The sequence below is a fragment of the Poromitra crassiceps genome (genome assembly GCF_964638095.1).
Source record: "Poromitra crassiceps genome assembly, chromosome: 2".
NCBI classification, from domain to species: domain Eukaryota; kingdom Metazoa; phylum Chordata; class Actinopteri; order Beryciformes; family Melamphaidae; genus Poromitra; species Poromitra crassiceps.
This window is the reverse complement of record NC_139624.1, coordinates 77,833,463-77,855,538: the sequence shown is the minus strand read 5'-3', so window position 1 is coordinate 77,855,538 and position 22,076 is coordinate 77,833,463.

The following is a 22,076-nucleotide window of genomic DNA, read 5'->3' as shown; positions in this document are numbered from 1 at the left end:
CCCGGGCGCTTCACTGCAGCTGCCCACCGCTTCTGGCCTGACCATGGAGGAGGACAAAGCAGGATGGGTCAAACTCACGGCACCTCTGTGTGTGTGTGTGTGTGTGTGTGTGTGTGTGTGTGTGTGTGTGTGTGTGTGTGTGTGTGTGTGTGTGTGTACTGGCCACCGTGCACATGTCAAATGGTGTTTGTGACAGACAGGGTTTGTCCGTCCGGTTTAAACTTTTTTTTTCAATCACCCTAGGTTGAAGGTTGTGAGCGAACCTTCACAAAAATAGAGCCAGGGCAAGTGATTTTTCAAACAAGTGACACACACGTCGCTCTGCCTGCACAGGGCAGGTTAGGGCATCTTCATTTGGAAAAGCTGAAACAATCTGATGCTCCAGTTAGGAATCATTGTTAGTGCAGCACCCAAGACACTTTGGGCACCGCCTAAGCCAAATTAATCAAAGTTGGTCGCCAGTAGACTTTAGCAGGGGACACCCCGGCATTCCGAAATGTCGGCACTCCGAAATACCGGCATTCCGACAAAATTGTCGGCGCGAGAGACACACACATTTAATTTCTACCCTAACAACACTCTCCCCCCCCCCAACCCCCCGTGACACAGCATCTAAGCCATCCAAAAAGTCATGCAAAACCCTGAAGTAGTATTCATTTGAAACATGGAAATGGGACTTTTGCCCCAGAGGAAGCGAGTAAGGTTGCTAGCTTCAGAAACATCTGCATCACCGGCTGGCCTTCATTCAAATTGGAGCTGTGAGCAGAGGAGCAATCATGTGCTCTCAGTTGATGCCACGGCCGCCATCTGCTGCTCTTTGGTGATTTCATGTCCCTTCAAGTGAGCATTTGGTGAAATTCAAAAGTGTTTTGAGAGAGACAGCCAGCCAAATGATCTACCCAACCAGTTCATACAGAGGCAGACCTGTTTTGACCTAGATACAGGCAAAGATTTGACAGAAAATATTTGTATAGATGGTCGTATTGTAGTCAGATCCAATTTTGTACCTGCATTACTGCTGCCCTGTTGCTCTTCTCCCAAAATGATAATGTTGTAATCTTACCCTAACAGATGGAGGAGGGGACTTATATAATGCCACTGAAGTCACATGCAGTTTTTATTGTAATGTTAGGTAGGCTATCTCAGGACAACAAGGGTCTCATAGAAGCCTTTATGGCCGATGGCATCCATTCTCCCTTCTCTGCTTGGAAAATAATAGGACAATGAAAAATAGGCAAATCAGTAGTTAAATATAATAGCATGCTGCATTGCAATTACTTGTTCCCATATGGTCAATAACAGTTAAATAAGTTATTTACAACATCACGCACGCACGCACACACACACACACACACACACACACACACACACACACACACACACACACACACACACACACACACACACACACACACACACACCACACTGTGTTTTCTCTCTGGTGCTACACCAGATGCTTTTGTTTATGTCTTTGATACAGGATATTAATTAGAAAAACAATGCAATAATGTTTTACTGGATGACTGGCTGACTGCTTGGCTTTATAATTCATAGGCATAGCTTCATTGGCTTTCTGACTGGCTAGCTTGATTGACTGACTGCCTGCATTGCTGACTGTCTGGCTGCAGAGGTGTTGATGCACCAGCAGCTTGGAATTGCAATGTCACGTACCAGAAAAAAATATAAATAAAATAAAAAATCAATACACTTTGAAGACTTATAAATAAAAAGCAGCTTGTAGAGATTTTTTCACCCCACAGTTATGTATTGCATTCTCTCACACAAAATTAATTGAACAGAATACATGAATGATGTAAAATGGCAGCATGAGAGCCTTGTCACAAATAGTAAACCATAAACCCAAGACCGTGTGCATCCGAGCACTGATGCCAACAAGGACATCTTCTTCTGAAGACAAGGCACCTCCAGGGTCACTAGGGCATTGGTTATCAAATGGGGGTCCGGGGACCCCCAGTGGTCCGTGGCACTTTGCAAGGGGGTCCGCGGAAAGTTTTTTTGTGTGTGCAAAAGCTTCATAGTTCAACGAAAATATTTCATGTTTTAAATCTAAAATGGTTCATGGATTACATTCTAATCTAACAAACGGTAACTGTCTGCCTTTCCGAAGCCCTGCCACTCCGAACGTTAACTTCCATTATTCGGACTGGCGGTCGTTCACCTTAGAAGCCGCAATGCCGACCTTAGGTTTAGGCGTGGGGGTGGGAGAGGTTAGGTTTTGGGTTAGGGTCTGGGGGAGGTTAGGTTTAGGCATGGGGGGAGGTTAGGTTTGGCGTGGGAAAATGGGGAATATAGAACCCGGGGAACATAGACATGATCCCTTTCTGAGTGCCGATATTTCGGAGTGGCAGAACGTCGGAGTGGCAGCACGTCGGAGTGGCAGCATGTAACCCTAACAAACCTATCAATTTAAAAGTCAAGCACGTTACCGTGGAAACAATTAAGCTTAGCCCAAAATCACAAATCAGAATGAGGGGGTTTCCGGTATATTTTCTTCTATCTTGTAAGGGGTCCTTGGCTGAAAAACATTAGAGAACCTCTGCACTAGGGTACCAAGAAAGATCACCAGCGTGATATTTACTGTGTTCAAGAAATGCTGGTGTGAAGCAATAGCTATCAATTTGTTTTATCTTTTCAGCTTGACTAACTTAAAAGGGGAAATACACAATTTTTACTACGCAGCAGTACAAAATGCCCATAATATATCTTCAAGGGGTTGATAATGTTACAGTCAGCCCTTCAGCTTTTTGGTGCTTCAGTACTTGAACAGAAAGTAGTAGGCTCTACATGTATTTGGGTAGATATAGGCCTACCTTTGAAATGACACACTGGGACAGAAAATAGTATGAAGAGTATATCTTCAAAACGATAAGTACTTGAACAGAAAGTAGAATTTGGGTAACATACCTTCAAAACTATAATACTTGGTCTCCGGCTCTACAGATCCATAGTATAGAGCTCAACAGTCTTTTGCCCCGGAAGTGAGTTTTTATTTATTTATAATATTTATTTTTGAGCAGGGAGCATTGGCGTTACAATACAATAACCAGTGTATTTTTTTTTATTATTATTTTTTACATTGAAGCATCACAACCAACACATCTACCCTCCTTTGCCTCCCCACAACCCAGTCCCATTCCAACAGAAACAAAAATACATAAAATAAGATAGTAAAATAAAATAAAATAAATAAAATGAAAAAATAATAATATACATACATAAACATATTCATATATATACGCATATACACACGTACATACAGTAAGAGGTAGTATAACAGTGAAAACAGTAATAACTCAAGTTGTCAGAGTTTATACTTGCAAGCATCTGGGTCATATTGGCCTATTTCGGTCTCATGAGGCCAGAAGGACACCGCGCGAATGTGAGTGTGGTGGGCAGGCAGTGAGGTACTCGTCCATCCCTGGGAGGGCCCAGGCCCTTGTTCTATGGAGCCACGTCGTCCGGGGGAAGGCCATCTACGTATTCGATCAGCGGTCTCCAGTGTGAATAAAATTTGTCAGAGGAGCCCCGCAGGGTGAATTTAATTTTTTCCAATTTAAGCAAAGATAAAGTGTCTTCAAGCCAAGCTTTAAATGAAGGTGGCTGAGAGGATTTCCAAAGAAAAAGAATCTTCCTCCGGGCAATTAACGAGGCAAAAGCGATAACATTGGATTGGGTGACCGACATATCGAGCTCGTCCGGTGGTCTACCAAAGATTGCAATATGAGGGGATGGACAGATTCTCACCTTCAGAATGTCCGAACACATATTAAAAAAGGAGTGCCAGAAACCAGATAGTTTGGGACAGGTCCAAAACATATGAGTCAAGTTACAAGGTGCTTGTGAGCATCTATCACATTCATCAACCACTTTATCTGGGTAGAATTTAGCCAGTTTGGCCTTACTATAGTGGAGTCTGTGTACTACTTTAAACTGTATCAGGCTAAGTCTGGCAGAACTAGAAGAAGAGTTGACGCCTCGCAAAGCTTCCTCCCAGAAGTTGTCTGAGAAGGACGTCTGCAGTTCTCTTTCCCAGCTCTCTATGCTTTTATTGATGGCCACCACATTCACTGGAGAGAGGAGATCATAGAAATAGGAGACATGGCCCTTGGATAAAACGTCTGCCTTAAGCAGTAGATCTATTCCACTGGGAGACGGGATTTGAGGAAACAGAGGGGAGTGGGTTCTACCAAAGTTTCGTAGCTGAAAGTATCGAAGAAAATCTGAACGGGGTAGGTTAAAGACAGTATGAAGTTGGTCGAAGCTGGCAAACACCGTCTATATACAAGTCTCCCAGGCGGCGGAGACCTCTTCCCTCTAAAAGTGAATCCCGGAAGTGAGTTTGCCATTCATTTTCTCCATAGACATTTAGAAAAATCAAAGTTTTAAGGCTGGAACCATGCCAACCCGTGACCTACTGAATTGTGAGTGACCATAAACATTTTCAGTTTTGATTGCCCCGCCCCCACCCGCCCCCCCCATTTTTATTTTTTGTTTTTTTTAAACATCTTACCCTTTCAAAAGTACATCACAAGCGGTCCATTCTGCTGCAATTCGACAGCGCTGGGGTAAAAAACTGCTCCTTTTAATAGGTTACATGTTTGATTATGAAATGCCTATCACCTACAAACTTTTATTACAAAAACAACACCAACATGAAAAATATTACTCTGAACCATAAAAATAACAAAATTCCTCCTCACATCAATGTTTTGTGTGTCTTCCACAAAATGGCCAGATAGAAATTATTGTGACATCATGCCAAATGTTTGATATCAACATGATGAAACAACTCTAGTTTGGCTGTAATAAGCACTGTGACAACCAACCCGTGAGACAACCAGCACCGATCTCCTTTACTTAGTTAAATTATTCAATGTGTAATTATCGCCAAACAATGAAGTGGTGGAAGAATTACAGAAAAGCAAAATTACAGAATGATTATATAAATCGAGTCATACATCCATTATTAGTGGCCGGGCCAGCGAAGCGGCAGGGCCAGCGGCAGGGCCACTTATTGTATTTGCCTGTATTATTCTTCTCCCGGGAAGTTCGACTTCCCATGCATGAAAACTAACCAAACTTTGCACAAAGGTCCAGTCCCATGCCAAACGTCTTTGACGCACATTTGGGGCCAATAGTCCTAACGGTGGCACTACAGCGACCGTCTAAAGTTTCAAACTTTGAAAATTCATAAAAAATCAGGCATACGTGCTACGGCTTTGCAACTTTCACCGAAATGTGGGCCCAAATGAGGAGAAACCTTTGTACAATGCAACCTATGGCCAATTATGAAGTCTAAAGACCTTAAAACTGCAAAAACTGCCAAACGAATTAAACCCTACTCCTCCCACATTTTTTCTTCAAATGACACCAAACGTCAGCATCTGCATCGTTAGACTGTCCTACACAAAAGCATCAAACAGATTTTCGATTGGTCAAAAATGTAGCCCACAGTGCATCAAAAAGTTGAATTCTGCCCCTGTGTATAGCCTAATTGCCTTAATTACCTATGGCAATTAGGTTGTATTTATGATGTCATCAGTCACTCAAGCAATTGTGATGCCATCACTGATGTCACTCGAGCAATTGTGATGTCATAATAGCTCAAAGCCTTGAGACTTGCCCGGCCATGACCCATTGCTGCGCAGCAGCTATAATTAGTCTAGAAGTCCTCAACCCGTTCTCACTCCGAGCGCGTAGCATATTGACGCTTTGTCCCGTCCCTTGTGCGTCACTTGTTACTAACATGGTACCCTTGAGCGACACATGAAACGACTTGGGCTTTCCGACTAAACTCAATGCAAACCCATGGAAGTCATCTTTGACGATTATGGCAACTGCTCCCCCATTAGCCTAACTGCTCCCCCATTAGTCAACTGCTCCCCCATTAAGGTCTGGAGGGAGGTTAGGTTTAGGCGTGGGGGGTGGGAGAAGTTAGGTTTAGGGTTAGGGTCTGGGGGAGGTTAGGTTTAGGCATGGGGGGTGGGAGAGGTTAGGGTTAGGGTCTGGGGGAGGTTAGGTTTAGGCATGGGGGGTGGGAGAGGTTAGGTTTAGGGTTAGGGTCTGGGAGAGGTTAGCTCCTCCAGACCCTAATGGGGGAGCAGTTGACTAATGGGGGAGCAGTTAGGCTAATAGGGGAGCAGTTGCCATAAGCGTCAAAGATGACTTCCATGGGTTTGCATTGAGTTTAGTCGGAAAGCCCAAGTCGTTTCATGTGTCGCTCAAGGGTACCATGTTAGTAACAAGCAACGCACAAGGGACGGGACAAAGCGTCAATATGCTACGTGCTCGGAGTGAGAACGTGTTGCACCTTCAACATACCTTGAACAATATTTCTCAAGCTAAAGCTGCCCATAATTAAGCAGGTTTTGCAAGAAAATCATAGGGCCAGGAGCTGTAAGAAACCAACGTCAGGACAACAGAGATTGGCAACCATCACATTTTACTTATTTGATGCACATTCTGCTTATTTGCTTACTATCGCATTTACTACTGTTTATTTTTATGCTATGTGTGTTCTGTGAGCGAGCTACTGTAACTTGTCCCAATTTCCCCCCGGGGATCATTAAAGTCTTTCTGATTCTGATTCTGACATGGCAGGCAGGCTACCTGCAGGCTGACTGGCAGGCAGGGAGAGGCAGGTGTCGTGACAAACGGGGACACCCCGGCATTCTGAAATGTCGGCACTTCGAAATACCGGCATTCCGACAAAATTGTCAGAATGGAGATCTGTCTCGCCATTGCGAAAGAACCCTAACCCTAACCCGGGGGACCGGCTGGAGCTAATCTCTCCCAGCCCCCACGTCTAAACCTAACCTCTCCCACCCCCCATGCCTAAACCTAACCTCCTGCAGACCCTAACCCTAAACCTAACCTCTCCCACCCCCCATGCCTAAACCTAACCTCCTGCAGACCCTAACCCTAAACCTAACCTCTCCCACCCCCCACGCCTAAACCTAACCTCCCCCAGAACCTAACCCTAAACCTAACCTCTCCCACCCCTGTAGGCTAAATAACTCAAGATGCTATGTCGGAATGGTGGACCTAATATCTTTCGCAATGGTGAAACCTTTTTTGGAGATAAAAAGGGCCGCCTCTCCGAAAGCATAGAGGTCAATGATCGGAAAGCCGACACTTCGGAATGGCGAGAGGACCCCGTGACAAACAGCTAGCTGGATAATTTGTAGGGGACACATTGATCAAAGGCGAGGGTCTGAAAATCACTTTCTTTCCCCAGACCAGGATGCCCAGAGTGAGAAACTTTAAAGAACCTCTCTTTGCTGTGGAAGGCTTTCGATCAATATGTCAGCAGCATTCTCAGAAGCTTAGCTTCTCCAAGACAGTTTTGTTGTTCTTTTTTTTCTCCAAGAAAAGGAGAGGAAGATTGTGTGAAGTTTGGCAGGAATGAGCGTGCTAAGTTGTTGCTTTCTTGCTCCTATCTGGCCAGTAAAAATGATCGAAGCCCTCTGGAGTGGAACACGCTGGCCTTATCGTTCAGAGTTCTTCTGCTAGCTTACCTGTGAGTCTTGCCACCACTTATCGACTCATTAAAGAGCATGGTGGAGGTTAGAGACCACTTTGCATTAATATGTGGGACTGGTATGCAGCAATAGGATTCTCTTTATTTATTTTTTGTTTTTTTGCGGGGTAAGAATCTTCAGGCCAAACAGTAAATATATTTTCTTTACCTGCACCATGCTCTTTAAGGTTGAGCTGACTACGAAGCAAGGCAGTTACACTGGCTAATACAGTGTATCTTAAAGTGTGGGGCGCGCCCCACTTGTGGGGCGCAGTGGTATTACAGGTGGGGCGCGGGTGAAATCCGCGGAACCAATGTTTTAGCCATTTTTAGGTCGGACTTCTTTTCCCCGTGAGGAAATAAACAAACCCCGCGCTTCCGTAGTGACCCGTTCATTCATCAGACAGACTGGAGGCTGTTTAGTTTAGATTAGTGCACAATGAAGAGACATTTGGCTGGGACAAACAAGGAGTCGGAGGGCGGCAGTCAACTAAAAAAACCGAGACGAAAATATGATGACGCCTATCTTGCTCTGGGATTCACAGTCAATGCGGTAGGAGACGAGGAGAGACCAGTCTGTGTTCTCTGTCTGAAAACTCTGGCAGCGGACAGCATGAAGCCTAACAAATTAAAAAGACACTTGGAGACAACACACCCCACTTTCGTCAATAAGCCACTCGGGTTCTTTCAGAGGAAACTCGGTGAATACCGCAAGCAGGAAAATCGCTTTGTAAAAGTGGCATCAGTGAACAGCAAAGCACAACTAGCGTCATACAAGGTCGCATACAGAATTGCACAGTGCAAGAAGCCGCACACCATCGCTGAGGAGCTCATACTCCCAGCAGCTATCCATATGGTGTCAACTATGCTGGATGAGACCAGCGCTGCAAAATTGAAGACTATCCCGCTGTCCAATGACACAGTTGCAAAACGTATATGTGACATTTCAAATGATCTCGAGGAACAACTCACGGAAAAACTGACAGACACACGTTTCGCCTTACAAGTGGACGAGGCTACGGACAGCAATAAAGACTGCTTGCTTATCGCCTATGTTCGCTTTGTCACGTCGGAGTCACTGAGTGAGGATTTGCTGTTTTGCAAGTACGTTACAAGCAGAGCAACAGCTGAAGAGCTATGCTTCTGGACAGTTACCTGACACAACACGGGCTGAATTGGGAGAACTGTGTGGGTTTTTGCAGCCACTAATACTGAGAAAACTTGAGTCCTCACCATTATTATTATTATTTTCTGCACAGGTTGCACTTTATTATTCTTTTGAAAAGATTTGCAGTGGAAAACAGGCTCATTGCAGCCACTAATACTGATAAAACTTGAGTCCTCACAAATGTCTGCACTTATTATTTTCTGCAGGTTGCACCTTATTATTGTTTTGAAACGATTTGCAGTGGAAAACAGGCAGCCCTTAATACAGTGATAGTGACTTGAACTCACAATTAAGATATTTGAATTTATTTTGTTTTGTAGAGGTTGCACTTTATTGTTATTGTTTTTGAAAAGATGTGCAGGGCAAAACAGCCAGAATATAGAAATGAATGGTCATTATGTCAATAAAAGTTAAACTTGGACCGTTTTGTTTCAATTTTGTTGGGGCGGTGGGGCCCGAAAGATTTTCTTCCTCCAAAGTGGGGCCTGACAGAAAAAGTTTGAGAACCACTGGGCTAATAGGAGAATACGTGAACGAGAGCGAGTGTTTATCTATTTGTTTTGCGTGCACTGCACATAAACAAATGCAGATAGAGAGAGAGAGAGAGAGAGAGAATGATGCAGAATGAGAAACATATCACGATTCAATTCCAGAGCAATATCTCTGCATGTGAAGCAGTGTATCTTAAAGTGTGGGGCGCGCCCCACTTGTGGGGCGCAGTGGTATTACAGGTGGGGCGCGGGTGAAATCCGCGGAACCAATGTTTTAGCCATTTTTAGGTCGGACTTCTTTTCCCCGTGAGGAAATAAACAAACCCCGCGCTTCCGTAGTGACCCGTTCATTCATCAGACAGACTGGAGGCTGTTTAGTTTAGATTAGTGCACAATGAAGAGACATTTGGCTGGGACAAACAAGGAGTCGGAGGGCGGCAGTCAACTAAAAAAACCGAGACGAAAATATGATGACGCCTATCTTGCTCTGGGATTCACAGTCAATGCGGTAGGAGACGAGGAGAGACCAGTCTGTGTTCTCTGTCTGAAAACTCTGGCAGCGGACAGCATGAAGCCTAACAAATTAAAAAGACACTTGGAGACAACACACCCCACTTTCGTCAATAAGCCACTCGGGTTCTTTCAGAGGAAACTCGGTGAATACCGCAAGCAGGAAAATCGCTTTGTAAAAGTGGCATCAGTGAACAGCAAAGCACAACTAGCGTCATACAAGGTCGCATACAGAATTGCACAGTGCAAGAAGCCGCACACCATCGCTGAGGAGCTCATACTCCCAGCAGCTATCCATATGGTGTCAACTATGCTGGATGAGACCAGCGCTGCAAAATTGAAGACTATCCCGCTGTCCAATGACACAGTTGCAAAACGTATATGTGACATTTCAAATGATCTCGAGGAACAACTCACGGAAAAACTGACAGACACACGTTTCGCCTTACAAGTGGACGAGGCTACGGACAGCAATAAAGACTGCTTGCTTATCGCCTATGTTCGCTTTGTCACGTCGGAGTCACTGAGTGAGGATTTGCTGTTTTGCAAGTACGTTACAAGCAGAGCAACAGCTGAAGAGCTATGCTTCTGGACAGTTACCTGACACAACACGGGCTGAATTGGGAGAACTGTGTGGGTTTTTGCAGCCACTAATACTGAGAAAACTTGAGTCCTCACCATTATTATTATTATTTTCTGCACAGGTTGCACTTTATTATTCTTTTGAAAAGATTTGCAGTGGAAAACAGGCTCATTGCAGCCACTAATACTGATAAAACTTGAGTCCTCACAAATGTCTGCACTTATTATTTTCTGCAGGTTGCACCTTATTATTGTTTTGAAACGATTTGCAGTGGAAAACAGGCAGCCCTTAATACAGTGATAGTGACTTGAACTCACAATTAAGATATTTGAATTTATTTTGTTTTGTAGAGGTTGCACTTTATTGTTATTGTTTTTGAAAAGATGTGCAGGGCAAAACAGCCAGAATATAGAAATGAATGGTCATTATGTCAATAAAAGTTAAACTTGGACCGTTTTGTTTCAATTTTGTTGGGGCGGTGGGGCCCGAAAGATTTTCTTCCTCCAAAGTGGGGCCTGACAGAAAAAGTTTGAGAACCACTGATGTGAAGCAAGATCAATTTAGTCTCTCTGCAATTGTGTCTCTGCAACTCTTTGCCCGCTGCTGAGATAACGTATTGACTCCCCACAGACATACAGACAAGCTGCTGAGATAACGTATTGACTCCCCACAGACATACAGACAAGCTGCTGAGATAACGTATTGACTCCCCACAGACATACAGACAAGCTGCTGAGATAACGTATTTACTCCCCACAGACATACAGACAAGCTGCTGAGATAACGTATTGACTCCCCACAGACATACAGACAAGCTGCTGAGATAACGTATTGACTCCCCACAGACTTACAGACAAGCTGCTGAGATAACGTATTGACTCCCCACAGACTTACAGACAAGCTGCTGAGATAACGTATTGACTCCCCACAGACATACAGACAAGCTGCTGAGATAACGTATTGACTCCCCACAGACATACAGACACGGCGTAACTTGACCTTTGTCTAACCCAACAGGTGCACAAGGGTGCCGGGTGCGTTACCTCCATTGCACAAGGTGCGTGCCAGAGCGGTGATATATACGCCATCGGAATGAGAATGTGTTGATCATACCTGTACGTGATCCCAGGGATAATGTATTGGCTGATCATGGAAATCTGCCTTGCCTTCCTGCTGGAAACTGTCACACCAAACCACTAATGCTGTTCTTAATGAGATATCCCATACAGGAGGACACAATACACATGAACTGCTGCCCCTCACTACAGGAAGGGGGGGGGGGGGGGGGTTAGAGAGAGGATTTAGGAATCAGCAGAAAAAATACTTTCTGTGGGATATAACTAAGGTTATCATGGGGTTGTTGCCATCTGAATTAAAACTGTGTCTAAACTTTAGAATATCAGTGACCTCTAGAAATGATTATAAATTATAAATTCAAATCTGGAAATATCTTGCCCAAAAAGATGGAGGAAAGTCTCAAGCCATACCATACGTATTATAAAATTAGCATTTTATATCAATGTTGAGAGCACTTCAATTATAAAGGGTACTTTAGGTCGCAAGGGTGCCAAACTTACCGGATTAGTCTTAAGAGAAGCAATTTGTGCTTGCAATTGGTGATGAAGGGGGTTATTTGCTTGTATAGTCCTATTTTTGAAGACTAGTTTGTGCCAACTTGAGGGACATATACTTTTTTTTGTGAATAAGACACAAATTCTGTGTCTCTTCTCTTAACTCAAGTCGCTGAGAAGCAAATAATGCACAAACTGCCCTTGTAATCTTAGTGAAGGTTAAATGTTTCAAAATCAGATCTTCAACTGGATCTGATGACTGGGCCGGTTGCTGCATTAAGCTCAATTCATTATCATGTTATTATGAAACCATTCCTGGACAATCTTTGGCTTGAGGCACGTGCCATTATTCTGCTGGGGGGGGGGTGTCGTGTCGTCGAATCACAGGTGGTTACACTGCTGCCACAAAGGCATGCACCTGGCAACTTGGCAATGATGTTCATATCCTGTAGCTTTCAAACGTTGCTCCACTTTTTTCACTGAACACACACCATTTGTCATGTGTGTGTATCACCTGGCACCTACCTACACTAAGATACAATTGAGGCCGTTCTCTCGGAGGCCCTGTCCAAGGGCGACAAGTATTGCCGCTTTGTCACGCATCAGATGCTGACGCACACGGTACCTTTTTGTGTAACCTGGCCAACTGCGTGGGCAGAGACACCTGCTATACTTGCTATTGGCTAACTGCTATTGGGTTGTTTTCTTTAGAATGTGCGCATGTGTGATACCTGTAATATACAGGCTTATTTTTTTTAATCAAAATTATCTTTCTATTTTATAATACTTCTATTTTCTATATAAATGCTGCTATGTTCCACCTTGTATTCTCCGTGTCTATAGGTCTGATTGTGTGCTTTCCTGACCAATGTGTGATCTGAACTTTGTTGTATCTCTTACACAATATGATCTATAATTGTAAATCGTTTGATACGGTCGTTTCCTTGTTTGTACCCGTCTACGTTCGGTGGTTTATGTAAAAAAAATATATATATATAATTCAATGTACTTCTTGCGGAACAACACTGAGGAAGGCCTGTGTGCCAAAACTAGTGTTGTGACGTTCGCGAACGACCCGAATCTATTGAACGGCTCTTTGCTATGAACGAAGGGAACCGAGTCCTACTTGAGAGCCGTTCGTTTTAATGTTGTGCCCAAATTTCACTGCCTGCCGCTCCCCAGCACACACACAGGTTAGACCTCCCTCCCTCCCTCTGCTAGCCCGCTGAGCAGGGAGCATGGGGCAGGGAGGATAGGTCGGGTGCAGTTAGGCGCATGCTGTAGCTGGCCTGGGTGGGCGGACTCAGCTTAATATCAAAACCGGAGTGCATCTGCCGTAGCGAAGTGTTGCATGAATTGCATCAAGGACAGCCAACTTTCAGCTGTCAGTAAATTCACTGACTAAATAAGCAGATGTGTCACCTTGTGTAATGTTTACAATGCAGTTTATTGACATTAGGTCTGGAAATACTGTATGAGTAATTTAATGCTGCTGCAGTCCACTGATGCAAAATGAAATAGTGGTGGGTCTAATCAAATCTGATCCAAATCATACCATATCATTATATTAGTGATTTCTCAGAGAAACAGTAGTGCGCGCCCCATTAAAAAAAAAGGAACGAGGAGCCGCTATTTTGAACGGCTCTCAGAAAGGAACGGAGCCATAAGATCCGGCTCCCTTCAAAGAGCCTTAATTCCCATCACTAGCCAAAACCTTTGTTGCTGTGCTGCTGCCCTATGCAGACTAAGGTATTAAACCCATAAAAGGACATTTTGTGTGCTGGCTTTTTCTGCTGTGACCAGAGACACGTGCTACCAGTATTAGTCCTAATCAGAATCAGAATCACTTTTATTGCCACAGTATGCAAGTTACATACGAGGAATTTGTCTTAGTGTCTGTATGCAGCGTAGCGGTCACATCAATATACAGAGATAAGAAGTAGGAAGATAACTAAAGACAATCACAAAGTTGTGATTTACATGAGATTTACAGACTGAGTTAAATAGACGTTAAATAGGCAGTGGATTTACATGAATTTACAGTCAGAGTTAAATAAGAGTTTACATTGAATGTACATGAAATTTACAGGCTAAGTTAAATAGGCATTAAATGTGCAGGGAATTTACAGTCCCAGTTAAACAGGCATTAAATTAGATATGAGTTCCAGTTTTATGGGGGGGGGGGTTCAGTTGAGTTTAGGAGGAGGTAGTGAGTTTGTGTGTGTGTGTGTGTGTGTGGGGGGGGGGGGGGGGGGGGGTTGTTGGTGAGGTCCTTGGCGGAAGGGGTTTCCGGGCCTTGTTGGTGAGGCTGATGGCGGTTGAGAAGAAGCTGGTCTTGTGGCGGGTGGTTCTGGTCTTGGCAGACCTCAGTCTCTTGCCGTGGGGGAGTGTCTTAAAGAGTTTGTGGCCAGGGTGGGAGGGGTCAGCCATGATCTTGCGAGACCGCTTCAGTGTCCTGGCTGCATGCAGGTCCTGGAGGGATGGCAGGTTGCATCCGATTATCTTCTCAGCGCAGCGGTTGATGCGCTGAGAAGATAATCGTTGATGTCTTTGAGAGTGGCAGCAGCATACCAGACGGTGATGGAGGAGGTGAGGATGGACTCAACGATGGAGGTGTAGATAGATAGATAGATAGATAGATAGATAGATAGATAGATAGATAGATAGATAGATAGATTTGTATTTCTGTGTCATGCACCATATTCATGGTGCCCAGCCCGTCTGGACTTACAAGACACAAATCATTCAAGTTCAACAATACAAACAAATCAACAAACAAGCTACAAAATGCTCAAACATAAACAAGACAGAGTTATATATTCAGATGAACAACTTCTCCATTCTGAGTTTCCAAGCCCTCCCAATAAACCTGGCCAAACTGAAGACTTCGGGCCCTATCGTTGCAATCGGCGTAGAAACTGCGTTTAAGGCCTAGCGCTAGGCCGCCTAGCGCAGTTAGTGGGTGTGGACCAGCGCACTCGCTTGCCTTTTAAGCTCCAATTCCAGGACAAATCCGGTAAAACCAGACAAAGCCAAGTGCTCTGCCCCCCCCCCTCCCTTCATCCAGTCTGTCTGTCTCCATATATAGGCTATTATTCCATATTATTATGCTTCTCAAACCAATCTAACTGCAGTTTAAATACTGCAAGCATGTAAATACCCCACACTATAGCAAGATCAAAGTGAAAAGAATGTTGTAAATGCATCAGCTAGAAAAATATAGCCTATTAGATTGGTGAAAGTTTGTCCAGAAAGATATCATTTTCTCTCGCCTGCTGCAGGAAGGATGATGCACATAAATATACCCTACATTATGTAAAGTCATTGCATAAATGTGTTTTTATTGTAAAACAAAATGTGAAGTGGGGCCAAGTTATTGGAGCGAACATCACAGTACAGCACATGACAGTAGAAGCGCGTTCCGCTGTCACTTATCTAAATCACGTTAAATCGACAAGGGATATATATAGGCCCAGGAGGACATATATGTTTCACATAGGGTGGTGTTTTCATTTCGATGTTTTATTTGGTCCAATATTGAAATGTTCTACAATTGCAGGTTGTGTTACCATTACACATTATTTAGATCTACCTTTTATATCTATTTCGGCTCATTTGGTTGCTATTTAGTAGCTAAATGGAGCAGCACAATGCATGCTGGGACATGCCAGGCAGTGAACTTACAACTCCTTTTTCCTATGGGAATGTGTTGTGTCTGTCTAAGCGAGGGAGTCAGAGAGAGAGAGAGAGAAGGGTGACAGAGAAGAGGCAGAAGAGCGCTCATCGCAACTGGCGCACTGAATAGGCCTGGTTTCAGAGAGAGACAGAGAAGGGTGACAGGGGAGAGGCAGAAGAGCGCTCCTCATAGGCCTGGTTTTCAAAAGCGCAAAGCGCTAAATTTACGCCAGTTGGGAAGATATCATTAGGCCGGCATTTAAGGCCGACACGCCCATATTCGCCCATTCAGGGAGTGCGCCACGCCCATTCCGCCTAAAGCGCATTTGCCAGCGTAAAGCCATGTTGATATCTTCCCGAGGCAGGCGCAAGGCACGTTTTTTTGCGTTTAAGGCCCGTTTTAGCGCCGAAGGCCTGTGGGAGAATAGGGGCCTTGATCTCTGAATAACCATTCCAACTTCGCATCATCTCCTGACCAAAATAGTTCCGGTTTCTTAGAGAAACAGAATCCAGGAAGTCTTGCTTGATGTCAATCCCCAGGTTATGATGCAGACTATCATGGAATAAAACTAAGGCACTCCGTCTTGAGTAAAAACAATTATTTAATGACGAGCACAGGCAAATAAACAGACCAACGCGTATCGACCTACAGGTCTTCATCAGGGTCTGGTCAACCCACAATCAGTCTGGAATTTATACCAGCTGTTGTGGCACTCCACCCAGCACATGGGGCCTTGGTGCCATAATGCCAAGATGGCGCCAAGGAGCATGGGTTAAAGATTACATACAAATATATCAAAAGATGTGGAGATATCTTTATCAATATCAAATTCAATTAGTCTCAAAAGCGACAAAGGTAACACGAGACTTACAGTTTTCAAAAAGGAAAAAGAATAATTCTAGGGCCAGATGAGCAAATTTCAAAATAAGAATAATTGTCTGCTCGCCTCTAATTAGAAAGTCTAGTCCATAACCAAATTATATCAGGAATGGCAATGTGCTCGAGGCAGAAATAACATTCAGTTCTGGTTTCTTATTTTGCATGAACTGAAAGGGGTCATCCCTATGTTCCCCGGGTCCTATGTTCCCCGGGTCCTATGTTCCCCGTTTTTAACACTCTCCGTAACATTTGGGGTGTCTATCCGCTATGCCGACCACCCGCAATGCCGACCTTAGGTTTAGGCGTGAGGGGTGGGAGAGGTTAGGTTTTGGGTTAGGGTCTGGGGGAGGTTAGGAAGGCTTCTATGTTCCCCGGTCCCACAAAAACGGGGAACATAGGACCCGGGGAATATAGGACCCGGGGAACATAGGTACGCTCCCAACTGAAATAAAGACAATCTTGGTTCCTCATATAGCGTACAATGAAACAAAAAATGAAATTCATCTTCCACAACACCTAATTCACATACAGTACAAAGTCTCTCCTCCTCAGCAATAGAATTGAACCTGCCAACCTCAATAGCCAAAGGGAGGGTACCCGTTCTCAACTGGGCACATAAAGATCTTCTGGATCTATCCAGGGGTAAAGTAACATAGGGTTCTGTAGTAAACATATTTTTAATTTGAACATATGTTCTAAGTTTTGGTTTGAGCCAGATGTCATTGGCCCATTTTTCTTTATAATCAAGAAATAGCCTATGTTTAATATAGCGAACACTACAACGTAAACTGTTTCTGAAAATAAATTGCTGGTCGGCTTCCCTGAACACATCCTTCATATCATTACACCATGGATAGTGGTGAAGTGCACCATCGTGGCCTTTGGCACTTTGGCCTTTGGCACTTTTGGCCTTTGGCACTTTCAATTTCTTCAGCTGCCGCACAAAGTACATCCTCTGCTGTGCCTTCTTGGTGAGAGCTCTGATGTTCAGCTCCTATTTTAGGTCCTGGCTGATGATGGTCCCCAGGAAGCGGAAGGACTCCACAGTGTTGACTGGTGAGTCACCCAGGGTGATGGAGGAAGGTGGGGCTTTGTTCCTCCTGTAATCCACAATCATATCCATTGTTTTTTGAGCATTTAACACCAGGTTGTTTTGACTGCACCAAGTCACCATATTCCTGTCTGTATTCCGACTCATCTCCTTCTGTGATGAGCCCTATGAGGGTGGTATCATCTGCGAACTTCAGGAGCTTGACGGACTGGTGACTGGAGGTGCAGCTGTTGGTGTACAGACCGAAGAAGTAGGGAGAGAGGGCAGCTGTTAGATACAGGCTGTGGCGGTTGCTGGGTGTAAGCTGCGGCGGTTGCTAGACGTGGGCGGCGGAGGTCGCTGGCTGGGGTGGTTGCCAAATGTCGGTTAGAGAACGTGCTGGATGTAGGCCAAAGCAATTGCTAGACGTGGGCGGCGGTGATTGCTGGACGTAGCTCGATGTAGGCTGTGACGGTTTCTTGACCTATGCTGAGGCGGTAGCTGGATGCGGGCGGTGGTGGGTGCGGTGGGTCCCGGACACGGTTGGCGGTGGTTGCCGGGTGTAGCTCGACGTAGGCAGCGATGATTTGTTGACGTATGCTGAGGCGGCGGCTAGGCGTGGGCGGTTGACGTACGCTGAAGCACTAGACGCGGGTGGGAGTACAGCCATACACGGGCGGCATTGGTTGCCAGACATAGCTTGAAGTAGGCTGTGACGGTTTCTTGGCGTACGCTGAGGCGATAGCCAGTTGCGGGCCACGGTAGTTGCTAGACGCAAGTGGTCGCTAGATAGGGCAGCTTCAGTCACCGGACGTAGGGGCGGAGGTTGCTAGATGTAGATGGCTGTCGATGGATGTAGGCTGCGGCCAATTGCTAGCAGTAGGCTGCAGCATCGCTAGATGTAGGCTGCTGATGCCATGGCGGCCAAGCCGGTGCTTCACCAAGCCGGTGATGACCGAGGTGGCTGGTAAGGCTACGGTATAGCATGGCCCGGCTGCCGTACTGGCGTGTCACTGGGTGGGGGCAGGCGTGCTGCCCCTTTAAGTGGATTATTATTGTTATTATTATTATTATTATTATTTTTTTTTTTGTTTGTTTATAACCGTGGTGCTGGTGCACCGTGCACGATGACGTTGCATCTGAATGATTGTCTGATCACCAGTAGCGACATGAATGAAAACGTTTAAAACGGCGTTGCAAACTGGGAGTGTGGATCCAGTCGTCATATACGAGGGATCAGCCGAGCATTTTTGTAAACGAACCGCGTCACTGGGTGGCAACGGCACACAACTTTAACACAACGTGCATATTGTACATGAAACTCTTGAGCTAATTCTGCTTTCACTCAGAATGTCGAAATATAAGCGATAGCAGTGACGTCACACTGATTCGTCCTATTATTAGATACGTTCTTTACCCTTACTTTGGGGTTTGCAAATTGTATGAACGTTCAACCGGTTTTATTTTGAAGTAACAACGGGAAGTGGTGCTGCTTACACTAGGTGGCTTGACAATCGGCAGGCCTAGGTTTGTTTTCAGGTGACGTAACGTCAAGATGACGACCGAGGCGAGACCGTTGACCATTGGCTTGTTTGCAAACCACGTGACATGCCGGTAGGAAACAAAATGAAGCTCTAGAAAATCCGAGAAAATCGCACAAGTTGCTGGAAAACATGCATGTTTTGCAATCATCTGAGGATACCTGCAGCGTGGAGCGGCATCCAACCTCTTGCATGAGCAGACATCCGGATCAAGTGGTTGTTAACGAGCTAAAGTAAACAAGTTGCATTACGTTAAAATGATATACAGCCGTGAGAAAGCTTTCGAGGTGCATACATACTGCTGGAGAAGCTAGTATTTCGTCTGTCATTCCCTTTGCCATGTAACCTACGGTCGGTGGCTACGTGACCAGGAAGATACTCGCCTCACATGATACGGGTGAACGGGGTCCCGAGGACGCTGCCTGCGACGGGGGAGGCATCGGCTTCGGGCTGGTCCGGGGTCCAGGGAAGGAGGTCGTCCCGACGAGGACAAGGAAGCGGCATGCGTGGCCACAGGTGAGTAGACGTTCGGCGTGGCACTAGTGAGTAGTGCGAGATTACTGAGCAGTTTGGTTGCGGTGATCGTTTGCGTGCTCGAGCGCAGAAGCGAGAGCCAAGAGGAGACAACGGGCCAGGTGGGGTTATATAGGAGGTTAGGTTCACCTGGGGAGGCGTGGCTTGTGAAGGCCTGATTGATTGCGTGGTCCTGCTCCTGAAACTCGCTTAATAAGCTTCCATTTCCAACAGGATGTGAGAGGGAAGTGTTTATGAGCCAGAGGCGTGTCTCTGTTACAGGATAATCTGTATGGAGAATCCCAAGCTTAAAGCCTTCACTTCAGACAGGACTACAAAGGCGTGTGTTTGCAGAACAATTTGCTCCCAGCATGTACCCTGAGATGACACCCCAGCTAGTGCATGTGTGCTCAGTGCTCACACACAGACATGCTCACACAGTAGTGGGAATTTGCAGAGCCGAAGTAACGCTGCAACATCAGGCTTCTAGTCTGACAGTGAAAAGATGGAGACCTACTGTGACAATTGCTCTGTCAAATAAGCACCCCAACACACGCATGCGCGCGCGCACACACACACACACACACACACACACACACACACACACACACACACACACACACACACATGACCCTGTTATAACGGTTGGTTACACTGTAATCTCTCGAGACAGACTTTCGACTTGCATCGAAAAACTGTCGGCAAGCTCCGTCAAAAGGGGTGTAACAGCGCTCGCACGCATGCTGCACTTTACCCGATCAAAATGAAGCAGAGTCCTACACCAGGTCGGGGTTCCGCGGGGCCCCGCAAAAAAACACGGGGTGCGGGTAAAAAATACACTTCTGTCAATTACTGGGTCGGGGCCCGGGTAAAAATTAATTAAATGCGGGCGGGGGGTGGGTAACAACGTTGGAGCCATGTATGTTTTTCTGTTTCTGTCACTCAGACTGAATTCTCAGTATTTTACTGGAGCATGAGGCAGGGGGTGTGTCTGGCAGCTGGTCTGACTCTGATGCAGGCAGAGGGAAGAGGAGAAAAGTTTCTGATGCACGTTTTCTGCTTTGTTTACATAACCGGCATCGTTTCAAGTATGTGCATACCGTGCATTGTGTGATGTAATAGACTGCACAAAACATTCAAAACTCAGCTGCGGGGTCAAGGTGATTGATTGGAGATACGAGTCGGACAGATACTGTAGTAGGCGTAGTAACGTTAGCCTCCACTACAACCATACACACTGGCTGTTTTCATAGCAACAGGCAACAACATGGATACAAGTGGAGAGTTGACTTTGAAGTTGTAAAAGTGGATTTACGTTACTGCAACAGCGATCATAAAGGCAGTATGGATTATACCGGACATATTGGAAATAGCTGGTAAGTCACTTTGCTTGCTGTACAACTGACTCTGTAGTGTCTGATAGCAGAGCTATCCAGCTGGTTAGTCAGCTAGCAGCTGCTAAAAGCTAATTAACGTACATCAGCTGACGAGTCTCGGCCAGAAAGACTGCTGTTCGCCTCCCGTGTGAAACGGTGGCAGGTTCGTTAGGGTCAATACAAAATGTTTCCACTGCAGATTAATGGTTATATATATGCGTTTCCGGGTCTCATGTTTGCGGGGCGGGGTGGGTTGCGGTACCGAGTGGTCATATGTGCGGGTTCGCGGAGCGGGGTCGGTATTGCACGTTGCGGGCCCAGGTCTTGAAAATCAGACCTGTGCCGGACTCTGAAATGAAGTGAACGTGAGTGAGCGGTGTGTAGTAAAAACGTACCAGTTTCAGCATGTAGCAAGTTGCTACTTGCTACTAGCAACGAGCTAGAGTTGTTATTGTTGTTTCACAGCGACGGACGGATTTGAGAGCGATACGCAGGAAAGAAATGCACTAATGGGCAGAGCCGGTCGGTTGGAGCCAATGGCAGAGCTTGCAGGGAGCAGAAAGGGATTTTCCACTGCCGACCGCACCTCTTGAGTTTCTGTTGCACCCATGGATGTAATAACTGGATAAGGGACGTGCCACGCCCACCCATGCATTCGGACGGAGGTTGCTCATTGGCGCATGATGCCAACATGGGGGGGTTGTCTTCTGGGTTTTACTTCCTGACCGTGCAGCCCAAGGCGAAGTGCGCATGTGTGCCATGACGTTTTCCATGACGTCTCCCACCGAAGATGCGCGTTCATGTGACAGCCAGAGACAGCCAAGTTGAAAGAGCAGCCATTGTTGAAATTCACTTCGGACAACTTTAGAGCAGCCTAGAGGTGGTTAGCCGTGCGGTTGCAGATTTTAATTTGACAGTATTAGGGGTTTATATGCATAATGAACACATCTTTATTGCTGTTGGAATTGTATGTCAAACGGCTAACAGGTCTGCATGGAAATTTAACGTTAGCATAATAGGCTACAATGAGCTCGTTTACGTTAACGCGAGTAATAACATTTTGGTTTCCTCAGGGGGTGGCTGACGACGGAGAGAAGACGGCCACAGCCTATGGGTCAGGATTGATTGGAGGATTTTGTTGTTTATTGTCATAAATAAACTTGAAAGATATAGGTTTCAAATCTGTGTCTCATCACCA